Here is a 20,148-nt window from a genome sequence, read left to right on the forward strand (position 1 = left end):
CATCAACAGAGCTCTACAAACCAAATAAAAGTGCATAAGGGGTAAGCGGAATGGCCATTGCTGAGAGTAGGCCAGTGGCGAGAGTAGAAGTGACAGGCTTTGGCTCAAACCAGGCTTTGGCTAGGAAGAGACGGCGGGTCTGTGCAAAGCTTCTCCTTTTTGCTTTTCCACCCCTCTCTTACTGTAACATTTAAATGGCTGTGGTGTGTTCTTCGTGCTGGATGTTGGAGAACTGAGAGACCCAGAGTCTCCCGGGGAACTACATATGCCTGAAGTGCATCTGGCTACAGCTCCATGAAGACCGTGTTAGGGATCTGGAGCAGCAACTGGATGACCTAATGCCCATTCCTGATGAAGGGCCTCGGCCCGAAATGTTGGCTACTCTTTTCTCACGGATGCTGCCTGACCTGCTGAGTTCTTCCAGCGTTGTGTACGTATTCTTTGATCCACAGCATCTGAAGTTGTATTTTTGTGTTTTAGCTGGGTGACTGTTCAGGAGAAATGGAAATAGGAAGTTAGAGCAGAGCACCCCTGTGGCCATTCCCTCAAAAACAAGTATACCGCTTGGGATACTTTTGTAGGGGATGACCTCCTGGGAGAATGCCACAGTAACTGGGTTACAAGCACTGAGAATGGGTCCGTGGTGCAGAAGGGAAAGAGAGAGAAGAAGGGAGCGGTAGTTATAGGGGACTCGATAGTGAGGGGAACAGACAGGAGATTCAGTGGACGTGAATGGGACACCCAGATGGTATGTTGCCTCCCAGGCCAGGGATGTCTCAGATCATGTCCACATTTTGGAGAGGGAGGGGGAGCAGCCAGATGTCTTGGTACATATTGGTACCAATGACATAGAAAGGAATAGCAATGAGTGCCAAAAAGGGCATTTAGAGATCTAGGTAGAAAGCTGAGAAGCAGCACCTCCCGGATAGTAATTTCTGAATTGCTGCCTGTGCCACATGCCAATAAATCTAAAGGTGCGTAGTATACAAGAAATAAGGTCGATAATCTCTTTGCAATATTACAGATTGCCAGGTATGATGTTGTGGCCATAACTGAATCGTCACTGAAGGATGGTTGTAGTTGGGAGCTGAATGTCCAAGGTTACCCTTTATATTGCAGGGATAGGAAGGTAGGCAGAGGGAGTGATGTGGCTCTACTGGTAAAGAGTGAGTCAAGTCAGTAGAAACATGTGACATAGGATCGGAAGATGTAGAATCGTTGTGAGTTGAGTTCAGAAACTGCAAGGGTAAAAGGATGTTGACGGCAGTTATATACAGGCCTCCCAACAGTGGCTGGGAAGTGGACCACAGGTTACAACAGGAAATAGAAGAGGTGAAACAAAAGGGCAATATTACGGTAGTCATGGGACAATTGGGAAAATAGGTTGGTATTGGATTGCAAAGGAGTGAGTTTGTTGAATGCCTAAGAGATAGCTTTTTAGAGCAGTTTGTCATTGAGCCTATGAGGGGATCAGCTGTACTGGACTTGGTGCTATGTAATGAACTGGAGGCGATTAATGAGCTTAAGGTAAAAGCACCTTCAGAAACCACTGATCACAATATGATTGTGTTCAACTTAAAATTTGATACGGAGAAAGTAAAAATTAGTGGGAAGATAGGAGACTGGATAAAACCTAGTTTTTTTTTAAACCTACAGACAGCAACTTAAAAAAATCATTAGGAAAAGATGAAATATGAAAGCAAGCTAGTAAATAATATCATTTCATTTTTCAATCTTTTTATTGATTTTCAAACAAAGAGTATACAAATCAGAGGAGGAGTTTAGCAAACTGATAATACAACAGACATATAAACAGCAATAAAAAAGCAGACATTATATATTGTCAAGATCAGATAGGTAAAATGTTACGCTGTTATATATATACGCTGTTGCAGTAAAAGAAAACTACAAATCCTCACAGCAATCATTAAAAAAAATTGGAAATTTTATTTGATAAAGGGGAAAAAACCCCACTAACTGAACTAAAATAAAAAAAAGTGAAAAGAAAAAGAAAGATTGGGCAGTCCACTTGAGGATAAAATTAGTAAAAAGAGAAAGAGAGAAAAAATAATATCAAAATGCAAAATAAAAGTTTTTTGAGTATATCCAAATAAAAAAGAAATGAGAGTGGATACAGAACAGCTCGAAAATGAGGCCGGAGAAATAATATAACCATATAACCATATAATAATGGGGACAAGGAGACGGCTGATGAACTAAATGAGTATTTCGCATCAGTCTTCACTGTGGAAGACACTAGTAGTATGCCTGATGTTGTAGTGTGTGAAGGAAGAGAAGAGGTACAGTTACTGTTACTAGAGAGAAGGTGCAAAAAAAGCTGAACGATCTAAAGATATATAAGTCATGCAGACCTGGTGAACAGCACCCCAGGGTTCTGAAAAAGGTAACGTTAGAGATAGTGATGGCACTAGAAATGATTTTTCGGGTTTTTCCAGTGACGTCATTGTCGAGAATGGCAGCTTAAGTCACTAGCTCCTCCGGAAAAACGTGTATTAAGCCCCGTTAACCCATCAAATATAATATTTTTCGAAAAAATATTTGAACTGAAAAGAGTGGCAAGAAGGGGAAAAAGAATGGAAATAAAAAAAGCAATACTGCGGAGCCTGCGACCGAGAGGAGTGCAGCGAGTGGCTCTCCTACCCGACCGCGTGCTAGCGAGGCGGACGCTGGGCCTTGTTCAGGCGAAGCAGCGAATGTGGTCGAAATTCTGAAAGAGATAAAGGAGTTCCAGAAAGATATAAAGCAGCTACATGATATTAAGTCATAGCTTGCCAAAGTCACTCAAAAAATAGCGGTGGCAGAGACTCGAATTGAGAAGGTGGAAGATTGTGTTCAAAACGTGGAACGAATAAAAATATTAAATCACCAAGAAGGTAAACTGCTTGACCTGGAGGGAAGATCACGGCGGAAAAATATCAGAATATACAACGTTCCTGAAGGTGCGGAGGCCTTGTCTATGACAGAGTTGATCGGAAAGTTGCTGCAGGACGCACTGGAGCCTCCCTCGACTATGGAACTGGAAATCGAGAGAACGCATCACGCGCTGGTCCCGAAGTCTACTCGAGATAAGCCACACTCAATAATAATTAAATTCCTTCGGTACAGTACCAAGGCGGAGATTCTACGAAGGTTCTGGGGTAAGAAGAGTGTGTTTTAGGCGATAAATTAATATATTTCAATGAACATTACCCTCCTCCCCCGCGGTCCTGCAGAAACGTAAAGAATACTCTGAAGTAAACTGAGTACTAAAGCAAAAAAGGATTAGATTTCAAACTGTGTACCCTGTTAAACTTCAAGTCTTTTATGAAGATGGGACGCGGTTGTACCAGTCAGTGGAAGAAGCGACTACAGACAAGAAGGCCAGAGGGTTGCCTGTCAGCCTGATCAAACCGAGGGAAAGTCTGGCAGAGGAATTATCACCCTGCTTGGGAAATAGTGTGAGAATCCAGAAGGCAGCAGACGGGAGGAGGCCGAGAGAAGTATATCAGAAAGAGACCGGAAGTTTTCCAAAGACAGTCCTCACCACCTCCAGAGGAGCCATAAGGTTTGGCTAACTTTAAAAATGTTGAGAAGCTAAACGGAAGCAAAAATAGATGGTGATATACCTATCTCGAGAAATACTTATTATAATGTGGATTTTATATTACTTAGTTGTTACTCTTTATTCGTTCACTTACTCCTTTTTCCCCACCAAAATGAGAATATATATATGTGTGTGTGTGTGTGTGCATATATGTGTATGTGTGTAATATATATGTGTGTGGGTTTACACAGGGAAATCTTTTCTGTGTAATGGATTTGTTAACTGACTTTTATGAATACTGCAATGAGGGCCCTCAACTCACAAGTAGGAGGGGTAATCCCCCACAACTAGACATTTCTTCTAGCTCAACGCAGGGTCATCTACTAGAGACCTCAGCCTTGGAATCACATGTTCATTGCCATTTTTGTAATTATTTACATTTCTTGGTTCTTATTTGTTCAGGGAGTAGATCGATTAAGTTGTATTCTGATAATTTCAATGACACATTGACAGATAAACACAGATGGCTAAGGACAAAGTAAAATTCATGTCTTTTAATGTCAATGGGCTATTAAATCCAATCAAGCGTTATAGAATTTTATCCAAAATGAAAAAAGAACAAGCCCATGTAGTATATTTACTGGAAACTAATTTAAGTCATAATGAGCATAGAAAACTAAAGAGAATGGGCTTCACTGATTTGTTTTTCTCCTCATATAAATCAGGACATGGGAGAGGAATTACTGTTCTTATCTCAAGCTAAATTTTGAAAAGGTATTCAAAATGGGATATAAAGAGTGCAGGTATATTCTGGTAAGGGGGAATATAGACGGAAATTCAGTTACTCTATTGAATATATACGCACCCCCGGGAAGTGATATTGGTTTCTTTCAGAAAATTACTGATATTATGGTAACAGAAACAGAAGGTCTCCTGATAAGTGGGAGAGACTTAAATTTACAATTACAACCAAACTTTGACTCTTCCAATAGAAAAACCTATGAAACAAAATCTTTACATAAGAAAGTTAATACAGTTTTTGAGGATGTTGGTTTAATTGATATATGGAGGGACCTTTTCCTTGACAGAAGGGATTACACTCATTATTCTGCTCCCCATTCTGTATATACAAGAATAGACTATTTCATAACATTTGGAAAAGACAAAGACAAAATAAACACCTGTGGAATTGGGACAATAGATGTAAGTGACCATGCACCTATATATTTATCTGTTGATTTTGACCTACAACCAAAGAATACTATTTGGAAACTAAATTCAAGTCTACTCAATGATCCATACTTTAAGGAACAAATTAAAAAAAGAAATTGGTCTCTACTTAGAATTTAATGATAATGGAGAGGTTTCACCTCCCATTTTATGGGATACTCTGAAGGCTGTCTTAAGAGGGAAAATTATAGTGATATCTTCATATAAGAAAAAAAGGAATAAAACATTAGAGGAATTACAAAATATGCTGAAGGAACTAGAGTAAAAACACAAATTGAATTTGGCACAGGATACATTAAGGGAAATTAAAAGAATTAGGAATGAATTTAATAGTTTGGCTATGCAAGAAATCAGGAAAAAAATAATGTTTCTGAAACAGAGACATTATGAAAGTGGATCAAAATCTATGAAAATACTGGAGTGGAAACTGAAAAAAAAGATAGCAGAAAATACAATTCATAGAATTAGGGACCCGAGAACGAAAATGATGAAAAATAAGCTAAGTGAAATTCAAAAAGCATTTGAAGTGCTCTATATTTCAAAGTTCCGGGGGAAGCGTAACCCAAATTGACACCTTCTTGAAGTATCTAGAGTTACCTACTTTAAGCGAAGAACAAAATAGAATGATGACTGCTGACATAACTGAAGTTGAATTAAAAGCTGCAATTAGTAGGCTTAAATTAAGCAAGTCACCAGGATCAGATGGGTATATGACAGAGTGGTACAATGAATTTAAAAATGAGTTATTTCCTGTTTTACTCCCCACACTGAACTGGGCTCTAAAGAAGGTACAAATCCCACCCAGTTGGAAGGAAGCGATAATCTCAGCTATACTGAAACAAGGCAAGGATGAAATGGAATGTGGGTCATTTAGACCAATATTTGTTCTTAATGTAGATTATAGATTATTTACCTCCATCATGGCCAAACGATTAGAGGAGTTTCTACCCATACTGATACGTAACGATCAGACAGGTTTTATACGACAATGCCAGACACAAGACATCATACAAAGGATACTTCACATTATGGATTGTATACAAAAAAAAAAAATTGAAGCAGTAGTGATAAGCGTGGACGCTGAAAGGGCATTGGATTCGGTTAATTGGAATTTTCTTTACAGAGTTTTACATAGATTCAGTTTCCCAGACACAATTATTAAAACTGTACAGACACTATATGACAACCTTACTGCTAGGATTAAAATCAATGTATATTTATCAAATAGTCTTAACCTAGAAAGGGGTACAAGACTGGGTGGTGCATGGTCACCACTACTCCACGTTATATCTGGATCCATTAGCTCAATACATCAGACAAAATGAAGATATCATGGGACTTACTACTAAAGGGACAGAGCATAAATTCAGTTGTTATGTGGATGACATTTTGATCTATCTAGGGCAACCAACATACTCTACCTAAATTGATGCAATCCTTTGAACAATATGGTCAATTATCAGGATATAAGATCAACATAGATAAAACCCAATTACTTTCATATTACTATAGTCAAACCAGAGAAATTGAAAGTAGATATCCCTGGGCATGGCACACAGAGTCTTTCAAATATTTGGGCATCATTATGCCAAAAGATTTGGCAAAATTGTCAGAATGTAATTATCAGCCTTTATATAAAAAATTAAGGAAGATATGGCAAGATGGAACCTTTACCTCAGTTCAAGGATTGAGTCTATTAAAATGAATATACTGCCCAGACTGTTATATCTCTTCCAGACCCTATCAATAGAGATTGATCAAAATCAATTCAATGAATGGAACAAGAAGTTATCAAGGTATATTTGGCAGGGTAAAAGGCCTAGAGTTCATCTCAAAACTTTGCAATTAGCAAAAGAAAAGGAGGGATGGGGCTTGCCTTCTCTTAGAGATGGTGATTTTGCAGCACAGTTGAGACCTGTGATATGTTGGTGCAATCCATCATATGACGCTCAATGGAAAAACATTGAGGAGGGGATACTTCCCATCCCCATACCAGCAATTTTGGCTGATAACAACCTGCAAAGGTACATAAATACTATTGATAACCCATGGGTGAAATTGACTCTTAAAATATGGAAAACTACTATAAAAGAATATAATCTAGAGGGAGATATTGCAGTTCTTAAATCGTGTGCATATGACTTGGATTTTACACCAAATAAATTAGATGCTAGATTTAAGGACTGGACAGCTAAAGGAATAACAGCTCTTTGCAACATAATGAAAGAAGGAACACTGTTCAGTTTTGAAATGCTTAAAGAGAAACACTTATTAGAAAAACAAGATTTTTATCAGTATTTACAGATGCGACAATATGTTAATAAGACGCTTAAAAATGTAACCAAATCAAGTACATGCTTGATAGAGCTATTTAGAAAAGCATATAATTCAGATAATGGTAGTAGAATCATTTCAAGCATGTATAAGGGGTTGTCAAATCTTGAAACTCATTCAACTTCATACATTAAAACAAAATGGGAGAAGGAAGGAGGGATAATTATATCTGGCGAAGAATGGACGAGAATGTGTGGAGCAGGTTAAGACCTACAAGTATCTGGGAGTACAGTTAGATGAGAAGCTAGACTGGACTGCCAACACAGATGCCTTGTGCAGGAAGGCACAGAGTCGAATGTACTTCCTAAGAAGGTTGGCGTCATTCAATGTCTGTAGTGAGATGCTGAAGATGTTCTATAGGCCAGTTGTGGAGAGCGCCCTCTTCTTTGTGGTGGCGTGTTGGGGAGGAAGCATTAAGAAGAGGGACGCCTCACGTCTTAATAAGCTGGTAAGGAAGGCGGGCTCTGTCGTGGGCAAAGTACTGGAGAGTTTAACATCGGTAGCTGAGCGAAGGGCGCTGAGTAGGCTACGGTCAATTATGGAAAACCCTGAACATCCTCTACATAGAACCATCCAGAGACAGAGAAGCAGTTTCAGCAACAGGTTACTATCGATGCAATGCTCCTCAGACAGGATGAAGAGGTCAATACTCCCCAATGCCATTAGGCTTTACAATTCAACCGCCAGGACTTAAGAACTTTTTAAAAGCTATTATTAATGCTTTTTGAGATAGTGATTTAGATGCATATCATATTTTTACTGAGTTAAGTATTGTATGTAATTAGTTTTGCTACAAGAAGTGTATGGGACATTGGAAAAAAGGTTGAATTTCCCCATGGGGATGAATAAAGTATCTATCTATCTATCTATCTATCTATCTATCTATCTATCTATCTATCTATCTATCTATCTATCTATCTATCTATCTATCTATCTATCTATCTAATATGGAGGTATCAATGGAAGTGTACCAGTTCACAGAAATGGAGGGAGTTTGGATGGAAAAACTTGATTTTTTATTACATCCTCTCAGAAATCCCATTATGATAGTAACCTCTCTGTTTGCTGGAAGAATTGTGGAATCAAAATGCAAATCATTATAATATTTTTTGGGACTGCCCTGTTATCAAAAACTATTGGAGGGGGATACACAATGCCGTACAAGACATCTTTAAATGTGAAATACCCTTAGAGAGTAAGACCATATATCTTGGATATATACCTCAAGAATGGTTGAAAAGAGATAAATATTTAATGAATATACTGTTGGTGGCTGGTAAAAAGACTCTTACTAGGAAATGGTTATCACAGGAGAGCCCAACTTTAAATACATGGATGGAAATTACAATGGACATTTACAAAATGGAGAAGATAACAGCATCTGTTAATCATAAGCTGGAACAATTTGATTCATACTGGGAAAAATAGTTTAACTACATAATGCCTCATAGGCCTGATTTTATTCTCACAAATCAATATGTTGTAAAAAAAAGATCACTCCCTACTTGTACATAGTTTTTCCCTTTTGCCTGTTTTTCTTTCCACTCTTCTATAAGCGTATACCTCAGATAAATACTTTGTGGAGAGTTGTGATATATATGATTATATGATATATGTACAATGTCTGAATTACATCTTATGGAAAAATTTGTTTGATGATGAACTTCAATAAAAATATATTACAAAAAAAAGGAATGATCTTTCAAAAATCATTGGACTCTGGCATGGTGCCAGAGTACTGAAAAATTGCAATTGTCACTCCACTCTTTAAGAAAGGAGGAAGGCAGAATAAAGGAAATGATAGACCAGTTAGCCCGGGAACTGTTAGTGGTTGGGAAGATATTAGATTCAATTGTTAAGGATGAGGTGATAGAGTACTTGGTGACACAGGACAAGTTAGTAGAATGTCAGCATGGTTTCCTTCAGGGAAAGTCCTGCCTGCCGAACCTGTTGGAATTCCTTGAGGAGATTACAAGTAGGATAGATAAAGGGGATATAGTGTATGTTGTATAATTGGAATTTCAGAAGGCCTTTCACAAACCGTCACACATGAGGCTGCTTATCAAGTTAAGAGCCCATGTATTACAGGACATGTACTAACATGGTTAGTGTATTGGCTGATTGGTAGGATTCAGTGAGTGGGAATAAAAGGATCATTTTCTGGTTGTTTGCCAGTGACTAGTGGTGCTCTGCAGGGGTTGGTGTTGGGTTGGTGTTTTTACACTGAAAATAAATGATTTAGATGATGGATTAGATGGCTTTGTTACCAAGCTTGCAGATGATACGAAGATTGGTGCAGGGGCAGGTAGTTTTGAGGAAAGAGGTAGGATGCAGAAGGTCTTAAGCAGATTAGAAGAATGGGCAAGAAATTGGCAAATGAAATACAATGTTGAAAAATGCATGGTTGTGCAATTTGGTAGTAAAAATAAGTATGTGGGCTATTTTCTAAATGGGAGAAAATCCAGGAATCTGAGATTCAAAGGGACTTGGAAGTACTTGTGCAGAACACGAACTTCCTTTCAGGAAAACATGCTGGATTTGTCCTATCTTGACATCTACCTCCAGGTACTCCATGATCTCATCCCTAACAATCAATTCCAACAACTTCCGAACGACTGATGTCAGGCCAACAGGTCTATAGTTTCTGTCCTTCTACCTCCCACATTTGCTATTTTCCAGTCTTCTGATACAAAAGCAGAATCTATCGATTCTTGAAAGATCATTGTTAATGCCTTCACAATCCTTCTAGCTACTTCCTTCAGACCCCGAGGATGCATTCCATCAGGTCCAGGAGATTTATCCACGCTCAGACCATTAAGATAACAGAACACCTTCTGAGTCCTAATGTATACAGCACAAACTTCACTTCCCTGACACTCTTGAATGTCCAGTATACTGCAGATATCTTCCACTGTGAAGACTGTTGCAAAATACGCATTCAGTTTTTCTGTCAGCTCCGAAACTCTCATTACAATATCTCCAGTGCCATTTTGCATTCGTTCTATATCTACCCTCGGCTCTCTTTTACCCTTTATATACTTTAAAAAAGCTTTTAGTATTTTCTTTGATATTAGTCACCAGCTTCCTCTCAAAATTCATCTTTTCCTTCCAAATGACGTATGTATTTACCTTCTTCAAGTTTTTAAAAGCTTCTCAATCCTCTATCTTTCCACTAGCTCTGCCTTCCTTGTAGGTCCTCTCCTTTGCTATTACTTTGGCTCTGATTTCACTTGCCAGACAGGGTAGTGTCCTTCTTCCTTTTGAAAATTTCTTCTTATTTGGTGTATCTCTGTCTTGCCCTTCCCTCATTTTTCACAGGAACTCCAGCCATTACTGCTCTGCTGTCCTTCCTGCAAGTATCCCATTCCAGTCAACTTCGGCCACTTCCCCTCTCATGCCACTGTAATTTCCTTTATACCACTGAAATACCAATGCATTGGATTTTACTTTTTCCCTCTTAAATTTCAGTTTGAACTCTGTTATATTGTGCTCACTGTTCCCTTAGCGTTCCTTAACCTTAAGCTCTCTTTTCACCTCCGGATCATTCAACAATACCCAATTAAACACAGCCGGTCCACCAGCGGGCTCAACAACAAGCTGTTCTAAAATGCCATTCCTTCAACATTCTCTCTCTTGAGATCTAGTATTGACCTGGTTTTCCCAATCCCCTTTCATGTTAAAATCCCCAACGATTATCATGACATTGCCTTTCTGACATGCTACTGTAATTTGCAATCTATATCCCAGCTGCTGTTTGGAGACCTGTAAACAACTGCCATTAGGGTCCTTTTAACCTTACCATTTCTTAACTGAACCCCTGGAGACTCGACACCTACCAATCCTATGTCAATTTCATTCCAAGGATTTAATATTACTCCTTCTACACAGACCCACACCACCCCCTCTGCCAACTAAACTATCTTTCTGATACACAGGATATCTTTGGACATTCAGCTCCCAATTGCAGCCATCCTTTAGTCAAGTTTCAGAGTTGGACACAACATCATATTTGCCAATCTTTAGATGAATTTCAAGATTGTCTATTTGTTCCTTATACTGCGTACGTTCAAACATAACACTCTCAGTTCAGTATTTGTTGCTTTCTGTTTTAACCCTTACATACTGTTCTGGGCAAATGTGACTCGTTTTGACATTTGACAGCAGTAACAACAATCTAAATGCCATTTTTTAACTGAAATTTGATGACATTTCCTAAGGTGCCCCAAAATGAGCAAAAATGAAACTATTTAAAAATTTTATACTTTTGTCCAAGGGCTACAAATGTTTGTACATTGAAGCTGTCCTGGGTCAAATTTGACCCGTATCTATTGAAATGGAGTTTAAATCTCGGAAACATTAATTAAGTGTAAAGGGGGTTTCTTCTTTTCCTTTATTACTGCATATGGGAATCAAAATGGCTTCTTTGTTTGTTAAAAGTAAGAATGCTTCTTTGTTGCAAGAGAGTGCTGGAAGCTTGTTTGGGTTAAAATTTACTGATAAGGAAAATTGTATTCCTTTGTAAACCAATTGGGATTAATGTTGTTCTTTCTTCTGAGTCTGTAAGATATTGTTGGCGGGCATTTTGGGGAGATTCGGCATGAGGGGGTGAGAGAGAGAGGATGTGATGCTGTAAACTGGGCGAGGAACGGACCCCAAGTGGGGATCCGAGGCAAGGAGGTACCCCGAGGAGAGGAGACGAAGATGGATGTGCTTGGTTGACCACTTCGGGTGGTCCTGAGCTGCAAGTCGAGGAGTTCGGAGGGGATCGAATGGTGGCCAGAAGACTTCAGTAATTGAGCTCCAACGGTTGTGCACGAAGTGGTTTGGACTTTGGTAAGTTTGGCGCCTTTTCTTTATTTTCTTTTCCTTCATATATACTGTATCGTTATTAATCACTTAGTTATAGTAATCTTTATAAATTGTACTCCTTTAATCGCATATGGTGTACTGTCTGTTTTTGGGCGAGGCGGGGACATCACACAGCATCCACACCAGCTGATTACCCAGTTTGGTGGGGCTGAAGGCTGCTCCCCCTAGACGAGAACGAGCTGAGCAAGCTTGAGACGACCCAGGGGGTTACATAAGGATTAATCACCCATTTATTAATGTCAGATAGGCTATTTATACATAATAAATAGATTTCTTGCTCAAAAGTTGGCATAAACACTTCTTATGAGGGAATTCTTGGGCTGGGTCAAAATTGGCCGTGACCGTACTGTGAAGGTATGGAATATGAACAGGTTGCATGGGTTAACTGACCCATGCCTTTATTGCCCTATAACTCATGCAGGTGGATTTGTTTAAGACTTATCTCCTGCCTGTTCATTCTATAATCACTGTGGCACGCTATCTTGGATTTATCTCTGTTTCTCTTTTCTCAGCCCTATCATTCCCGTCCCCATGCCCTGCCAAATTACTTTAAACCCTCCTTAACAGCTGTATTAACTGTGCCTGCTAGGATATTGGACACCTTTGGCTTCAAGTGTAACCTGTCCTTTTTATACAGGTTGTACAGGCCAGAAGAGGCCCCAATGATCCAGGAATCTGAAGCCCTGCCCTCTACACCAGTCTCTCGGACACATTAATAGGTCCGATCATGCTATTCTTGGACTCGCTACCATGTGGCACAGGCAGCAATCCTGAGATTACTACCCTCTGGATAGTAATCCTGAAATTACTACACAATTGCAATGCTTTGCATTGAACCGTGGCAACATTCACATTTTCCTCTGGCTCTTGTCAAACTCACTGTCAATTTCATGCTTTGTTCCTGCTGATCTCACCACAGAGTATTTTGTAATCTTCAATGGAAGACATGAACCACAAGTTCACATTTTCTGTTTAAACCATTTGTTGTTTCTCTCCCCTCACAGAGCCTTGCATATGAGACACTCCAGACACCCTACCCACTGATTTGAGATTAGATTCCTCCCTGTTCATTCATTGTAGGGACAAACCACTTTGTGACTCCACAGGCCTATTTCTAGAAATTGTACTAAAAAGCCACCCCTTAGACATTCTACAAATTATCCCTCCTGATGTCCAGTACTCACCTGGTTTTCCCAATCCAATTTCATGTTGACATCCCCAATGATTTACATGACATTGCCTTTCTGACATGCATTTTCTATTTGCCACTGTAATTTGTAATCCGTATCCCGGCTGCTGTTTGGAGGCCCGTATACACCTGTCAATACAGTCCTTTTACACTTGCCATTTCTTAACTCAACCCCTGGAGACTCTACACCTTCTGATCCTATGTCATCTCTTTCCAATGATTTAATATTATTTCTTCTACACGAGCCACACCACAAACTCTGACTACTAACTTATCTTTCCTATACACCATATAACCTCGGATATTCAGCTCCCGATGGTGTCAAAGATGAGCACAATGTCATATTTGTCAATCTGTAGCTGAATTTCAAGATCGTTAATTTTTTTATTCCATATGCTGCATGTATTCAAACACAACACTATCAGTCCAGTGTTTGTTGATTTCTGTTTTAACTTCACCTCACCTCTATTGCCCTGTGACTAATACCACTGGTTTGATTCAGCTTCATCTCCTGCCCGTTCTGTCTATAACCTCTGTCCCACACTATCACTGACTTGTTTCTGTTTTCCCATTCCTCAGCCTTATCTCTCTGCCTCTGATACACCTGCCAAATTAGTTTAAACCCCTTTGCACTGAAAGCTGAGACCATTCACACTTCCCTCTGGCTCTTGCAAACTCACCATCAATTTCATACTTTTTTTCCTGCTGATCTTGCCAAAGAGTATTTTGTAATTTCTACCCAAGACATGAACCACAGGTTTCCTTTTCCTGTTTAAACCAGTTGTTGTTTTTCTCCCCTCACAGGGCCTTGCTCATGAGACACTCCAGACCCTCTACCCACTGATTTGAGATTAGATTTCTCCCTGTCCATTCGTTGTAGGGACAAACCAATTTGTGACTCCACAGGCCTATTTCTACAAGTAGTTCTAAAAAACCACCCCTTAGACATTCTACAAATTCTCTCTCCTAATGTCCAGTACTCACCTGGTTTTCCCAATCCACTTTCGTGATAAAATCCCCAACAATTTACATGACATTGCCTTTCTGACATGCCTTTTCTATTTGCTATTGTAATCCATATCCCAACAGCTGTTTGGAAGCCTATATACACCTGCCAATAGGGTCATTTAGCCCTTGCGATTTCTTAACTCAACCCCTGGAGTCCCTACACCTTCCGATTCTATGTCATCTCTTTCGAATGATTTAATATTTTTTCTTCTACACAGAGCCACACCACACCCTCTGACTACTAACCTATCTTTCTGATACACGGGATATCCTTGGACATTCAGCACCCAATTGCAGCCATCCTTTAGTCAAGTTTCAGAGATGGGCACAATGTCATATTTGCCAATCTGCAGCAGAATTTCAGGACCGTCCATTTTTATTTATACTGCATGCATATTCAAATATAACTCACTCAGTCCAGTATTTGTTGCTTTCTGTTTTAACTGCACCACATCTCTAGTGCCCTGTAACTCATGCTGCTGGATTGGATTAAGCCTCATCTCCTGCCAGTTCTTTCTATAATCTCTATGGCACGCTATCTTTGTTTCATTTCTGTATCTCCTTCCTCAGCTCTATCACCCCCGTTCTCATCCCTCCTCCAAATTGGTTTAAACCATCATTAACAGCTCTATTAAATGTACCCACTTGGATATTGGACCCCTTTGGGTTCAGGTGTAAACTGTCCTTTTTGTATTGGTCGTACTTCCCTGAAAAGAGACCCCATTGATCCAGGAATCTGAGGCCCTCCCTCTACTCCAGTCTCATTAATAGGCCTTATCATGCTATTCCTCTACATGGTAGCACGTGGCATAGCCATCAATCCTGAGATTACTACACTCTGAGTAGTAATCCCGAAGTTATGATTCAATTGCGAGGCTTTGCAATGAAAGCTTGGACCATTCAGACTTTCCTTTGGCTCTTGCCAAACTCACCATTAATTTCATGCTTTTTTTCCTGCTGATCTTGCCAAAGAGTATTTTGTCACTTCTACCCAAGACATGAACCACCGGTTCACTTTCTCTGTTTAAACCAGTTGTTGTTTTTCTCTCCTCACAGGGCCTTGCACATGAGACACTCCAGACCCTCTACCCATTGATTTGAGATTAGATTTCTCCCTGTTCATTCACTGTAGGGACAAACCAATTTGTGACTCCACAGGCCTATTTCTACAAGTTGTTCTAAAAAGCCACCCCTTAGACATTCTACAAATTATCCCTCCTGATGTCCAGTACTCACCTGGTTTTCCCGATCCAATTTCATGTTAAAATCCCCAACGATTTACATGACATTGCCTTTCTGACATGCCTTTTCTATTTGCTACTGTACTTTGTAATCCATATCCTGGCTGCTGTTTGGAGGCCTGTATACACCTGCCAATAGGGTCCTTTTACCCTTGCCATTTCTTAACTCGGGAATCTGAAGGCCTGCCTTCTACACCAGTCTCTCAGCCACACATTAATAGGCCTGATCATGCTATTCTTGCACTCGCTAGCACGCGGCACAGGCAGCAATCCTGAGATTACTACCCTCTGAACAGAAAACCTGAAATTCCTGTCCAATTGCGATGCTTTGCATTGAACGGTGGGAGCATTCACATTTTCCTCTGCCACTTGCCAAACTCACCGTTGATTTCATGCTTTGTTCCTTCTGATCTAGCCAAAGAGTATTTTGTAATCTTGTCCCCAAGACATGAACCACAGGTTCCCTTTTTCCATGTAAACCAGTTGTTGATTTTCTCCCCTCAGAGAGCCTTGCACATGAGACACTCCAGACACCCTACCCACTGATTTCAGATTAGATTTCTCGCATTCTTTCATTGCAGGGACTAACCACTTTATGACCTCACAGGCCTATTTCTACAAGTTGTTGTAAGAAGCCACCCCTTCGACATTCTACAAATTCACTCTCTTGAAGTCCAGTACTCACCTGGTTTTCTCAATCCACTTTCATGTTAAAATCCCTAACGATTAACATGACACTGCCTTTCTGACATGCTTTTTCTATTTGCTACTGTAATCCATATCCCGGCTAATGTTTGGAGGCCTGTATACACCAGCCTATAGTGTCCTTTCAACCTTGCCATTTCTTAATTCAACCCCTGGAGACTCTACACCTTCCAATCCTATGTCATCTCTTTTCAATTATTTTATAGTTTTTTTTCTACACAGAGGCACACCACACCCTCTGACTACTAACCTATCTTTGTGATACACGGGATATCCTTGGACTTTCAGCACCCAATTGCAGCCATCCTTTAGTCAAGTTTCAGAGATGGGCACTATGTCATATATGCCAATATGCAGCAGAATTTTATGACCATCAATTTTTATTTATACTGCGTATGTTCAAATATAACACACTCAGTCCAGTATTTGTTGCTTTCTGTTTTAACTGCAACACATCTCTAGTGCCCTGTAACTCATTCCGCTGGATTCGATTAAGCCTCATCTCCTGCCCATTCTTTCTATAATCTCTATGGCTCGCTATCTTTGTTTCTTTTCTGTATCTCCTTCCTTGGTCCCTTTTGTAAACATCGTACCTCCCTTAGAAGAGGCCCCAATGATCCAGGAATCTGAAGCCCTGCCCTATACACCAGTCTCTCAGCTACACATTAATAGGCCTGATCATGCTATTCTTGCACTCGCTACCACGTGGCACAGGCAGCAATCCTGAGGTTACTACCCTCTGAATAGTAATCTTGGAATTGCTATCCGATTGCGATGCTTTGCACTGAATGGTGGGAACACAATTTCCTCTGGCTCTTGCCAAACTTACCGTCGATTTCATTCTTTGTTTTTGCTAATCTTGTCACAGAGTATTTTGTAATCTTCTGACCAAGACATGAATCGCAGTTTTCTTATTTTAGTTTAAACCAGTTGTCACTTTTCTTTTCTTTTTAAATCTTTTTATTATTATTATTAATATTATTATTGTCCAAAATACAAGAGTACATCAAGGTAAGTAACACTTACAATGTCTCAAAAGAGAAAAAAAAACAATATTAAGGATTAAAAAATATGGTGACACAAGAAAAAGAGAAGAAAAGAAAAAACGAACCCTACTAAAGCAATAAAAAAGTGAGGGGAAAAAAGAACCCATTAGGTGTTCAACCCCGGATCTATGCATCATACAAAAAGCTTCTAAAGATAAACATCAAACCACCAGCAAAAATAAATTATACCGAAATTTACAATTAGATCGTGTAGTACAGTGGTTCCCAACGTGGGGCGTACGCCCCACAGGGGGGTAATTTGATTTTTAAGGGGGGCAATTCGAGAATGAGTTATTAACAGTGAATTTTTTCTAGTAAGTCTGTGTGAGTATGAGTGTGATAGATAGGTAGATAGATAGATACTTTATTCATCCCCATGGGGAAATTCAACTTTTTTCCAATGTCCCATACACTTGTTGTAGCAAAACTAATTACATAAAAAAAATATGATATGCATCTAAATCACCATCTCAAAAAGCATTAATAATAGCTTTAAAAAGTTCTTAAGTCCTGGCGGTAGAATTGTAAAGCCTAATGGCATTGGGGAGTATTGACCTCTTCATCCTGTCTGAGGAGCATTGCATCGATAGTAACCTGTCACTGAAACTGCTTCTCTGTCTCTGGATGGTGCTATGTAGAGGATGTTCAGAGTTATCCATAATTGACCGTAGCCTACTCAGCGCCCTTCGCTCAGCTACCGATGTTAAACTCTCCAGTACTTTGCCCACGACAGAGCCCGCCTTCCTTACCAGCTTATTAAGACGTGAGGCGTCCCTCTTCTTAATGCTTCCTCCCCAACACGCCACCACAAAGAAGAGGGCACTCTCCACAACTGACCTATAGAACATCTTCAGCATCTCACTACAGACATTGAATGACGCCAACCTTCTTAGGAAGTACATTCGACTCTGTGCCTTCCTGCACAAGGCATCTGTGTTGGCAGTCCAGTCTAGCTTCTCATCTAACTGTACTCCCAGATACTTGTAGGTCTTAACCTGCTCCACACATTCTCCATTAATGATCACTGGCTCCATATGAGGCCTAGATCTCCTAAAGTCCACCACCATCTCCTTGGTCTTGGTGATATTGAGTCGCAGGTAGTTTGAGTTGCACCATATCACAAAGTCCTGTATCAGTTTCCTATACTCCTCCTCCTGTCCATTCCTGACACACCCCACTATGGCCGTGTCATCAGCGAACTTCTGCACATGGCAGGACTCTGAGTTATATTGGAAGTCTGATGTGTACAGGGTGAACAGGACCGGAGAGAGTACGGTTCCCTGCGGCGCCCCTGTGCTGCGGACCACCGTGTCAGACCTACAGTCTCCCAACCGCACATACTGAGGTCTATCTGTCAAGTAGTCCACTATCCAATCCACCATGTGAGAGTCTACTCCCATCTCCGTTAGTTTGTGCCTTAAGATCTTGGACTGGATGGTGTTAAAGGCACTAGGGAAGTCAAGGAATGTAATCCTCACAGCACAACTGACCCCCTCTAGGTGAGAGAGTGATTTGTGCAGCAAATACGTGATAGCATCCTCCACTCCCACCTTCTCCTTATACGCAAACTGAAGAGGATCCTGGGCGTGCCTGGTTTGTGGCCTCAGATTCTGTATTATCAGCTGCTCCATGGTCTTCATCACGTGCGACGTCAAGGCAACAGGTCTGAAGTCATTCAACTCCTTTGGTTGTGGTTCCTTCGGTACCGGGACAATACAGGATGTTTTCCACTGTCTGGGTACTCTTCTCTGCTCCAGGCTCATGTTGAAGATGCGCTGTAGTGGTTCTCCCAGCTCAGTCGCACAGGCCCTCAGTAATCGTGGGGAAACTCCATCCGGTCCAGCCGCCTTGCTGGTACAGATCTTCCTCAGTTGACCTTCCACCTGTGCAGCCGTAATCCTGGGCGTGGGCAAGGTCTCCTGTGAGTGGCTATTTTCCTGTGAGGGAAGTAAGCCTGGTGTGGATTTCTGCGGTGAGGATGAGATTGAGCTGTCGAACCTGTTGAAGAAGTTGTTCAGCTGGTTCGCTTTCTCCACATCTCCACTTATGTTCGCCCTCCGCTTTGCACCGCATCCGGTGATGATCTTCATCCCATCCCACACCTCCTTCATGCTTTTTTTCTGCAGCTTTTGTTCTAGCTTCCTCCTATACTGCTCCTTTGCCCCCCTTATCTGCACTCTGAGTTCCTTCTGAACTCTTTTAAACTCCAACCGATCACCATCTTTAAAGGCCCTCTTCTTCTGGTTTAGGAGGCCTTTGATGTGACTAGTGATCCAGGGCTTATTATTGGGATAGCAGCGAACAGTTCTAACAGGGACAACTGCATCCACACAAAAGTTAATATAGTCCGTTGTGCATTCAGTGACCTCCTCAACGCCCCCACAGAGCCCCCCTTGCAGTACATCCCAGTTAGTAGTACCGAAGCAGTCTCTCAGGGCCTGTTCAGCTTCAGGAGTCCACTTTCTAAAAGAGCGTGTGGTAGTGTGTGCGAGTTAATACATATGTGTATATACAGTATGCATACATAAAAATACTTGTGTGTATGTACATGTGTAATTGCATATGTACTGTATATATAGTGTATCACCATCATTACAACCATCAAATGGCTTTCATAATTAAATTAATGAATTGACTGATGTAGGAAGGAACGAATGAACAAGTCCAAACGCGTAAGAAACTTGTACGAGGTTGCGCCAATGCTGCTTTTTGCAGTAGTTTTCGGTTCTTGGTGGTGTGATGGTGTGTACATTGCGTCATCTCTTTTAAACGGTGTATCTGTCTTTGTATGCTGTAGAAACAAATCGGCATTGTTTTATTTGTTTATTATTATTATTATTTGAATATCACTTAATGTTCTTTTTTTTACAATTTCTTAGTAATTTCTTCCTCAGAACTTTAACAGTCCTTTGGTTCTTTTATTTTTCTCTTTCATGAATGCCATGTTCTTTGGAAGCTTGTTTAAACCAAGTTAATGGTCTT

This window comes from Hemitrygon akajei, chromosome 2 (assembly GCF_048418815.1).
Source record: "Hemitrygon akajei chromosome 2, sHemAka1.3, whole genome shotgun sequence".
NCBI lineage: Eukaryota > Metazoa > Chordata > Chondrichthyes > Myliobatiformes > Dasyatidae > Hemitrygon > Hemitrygon akajei.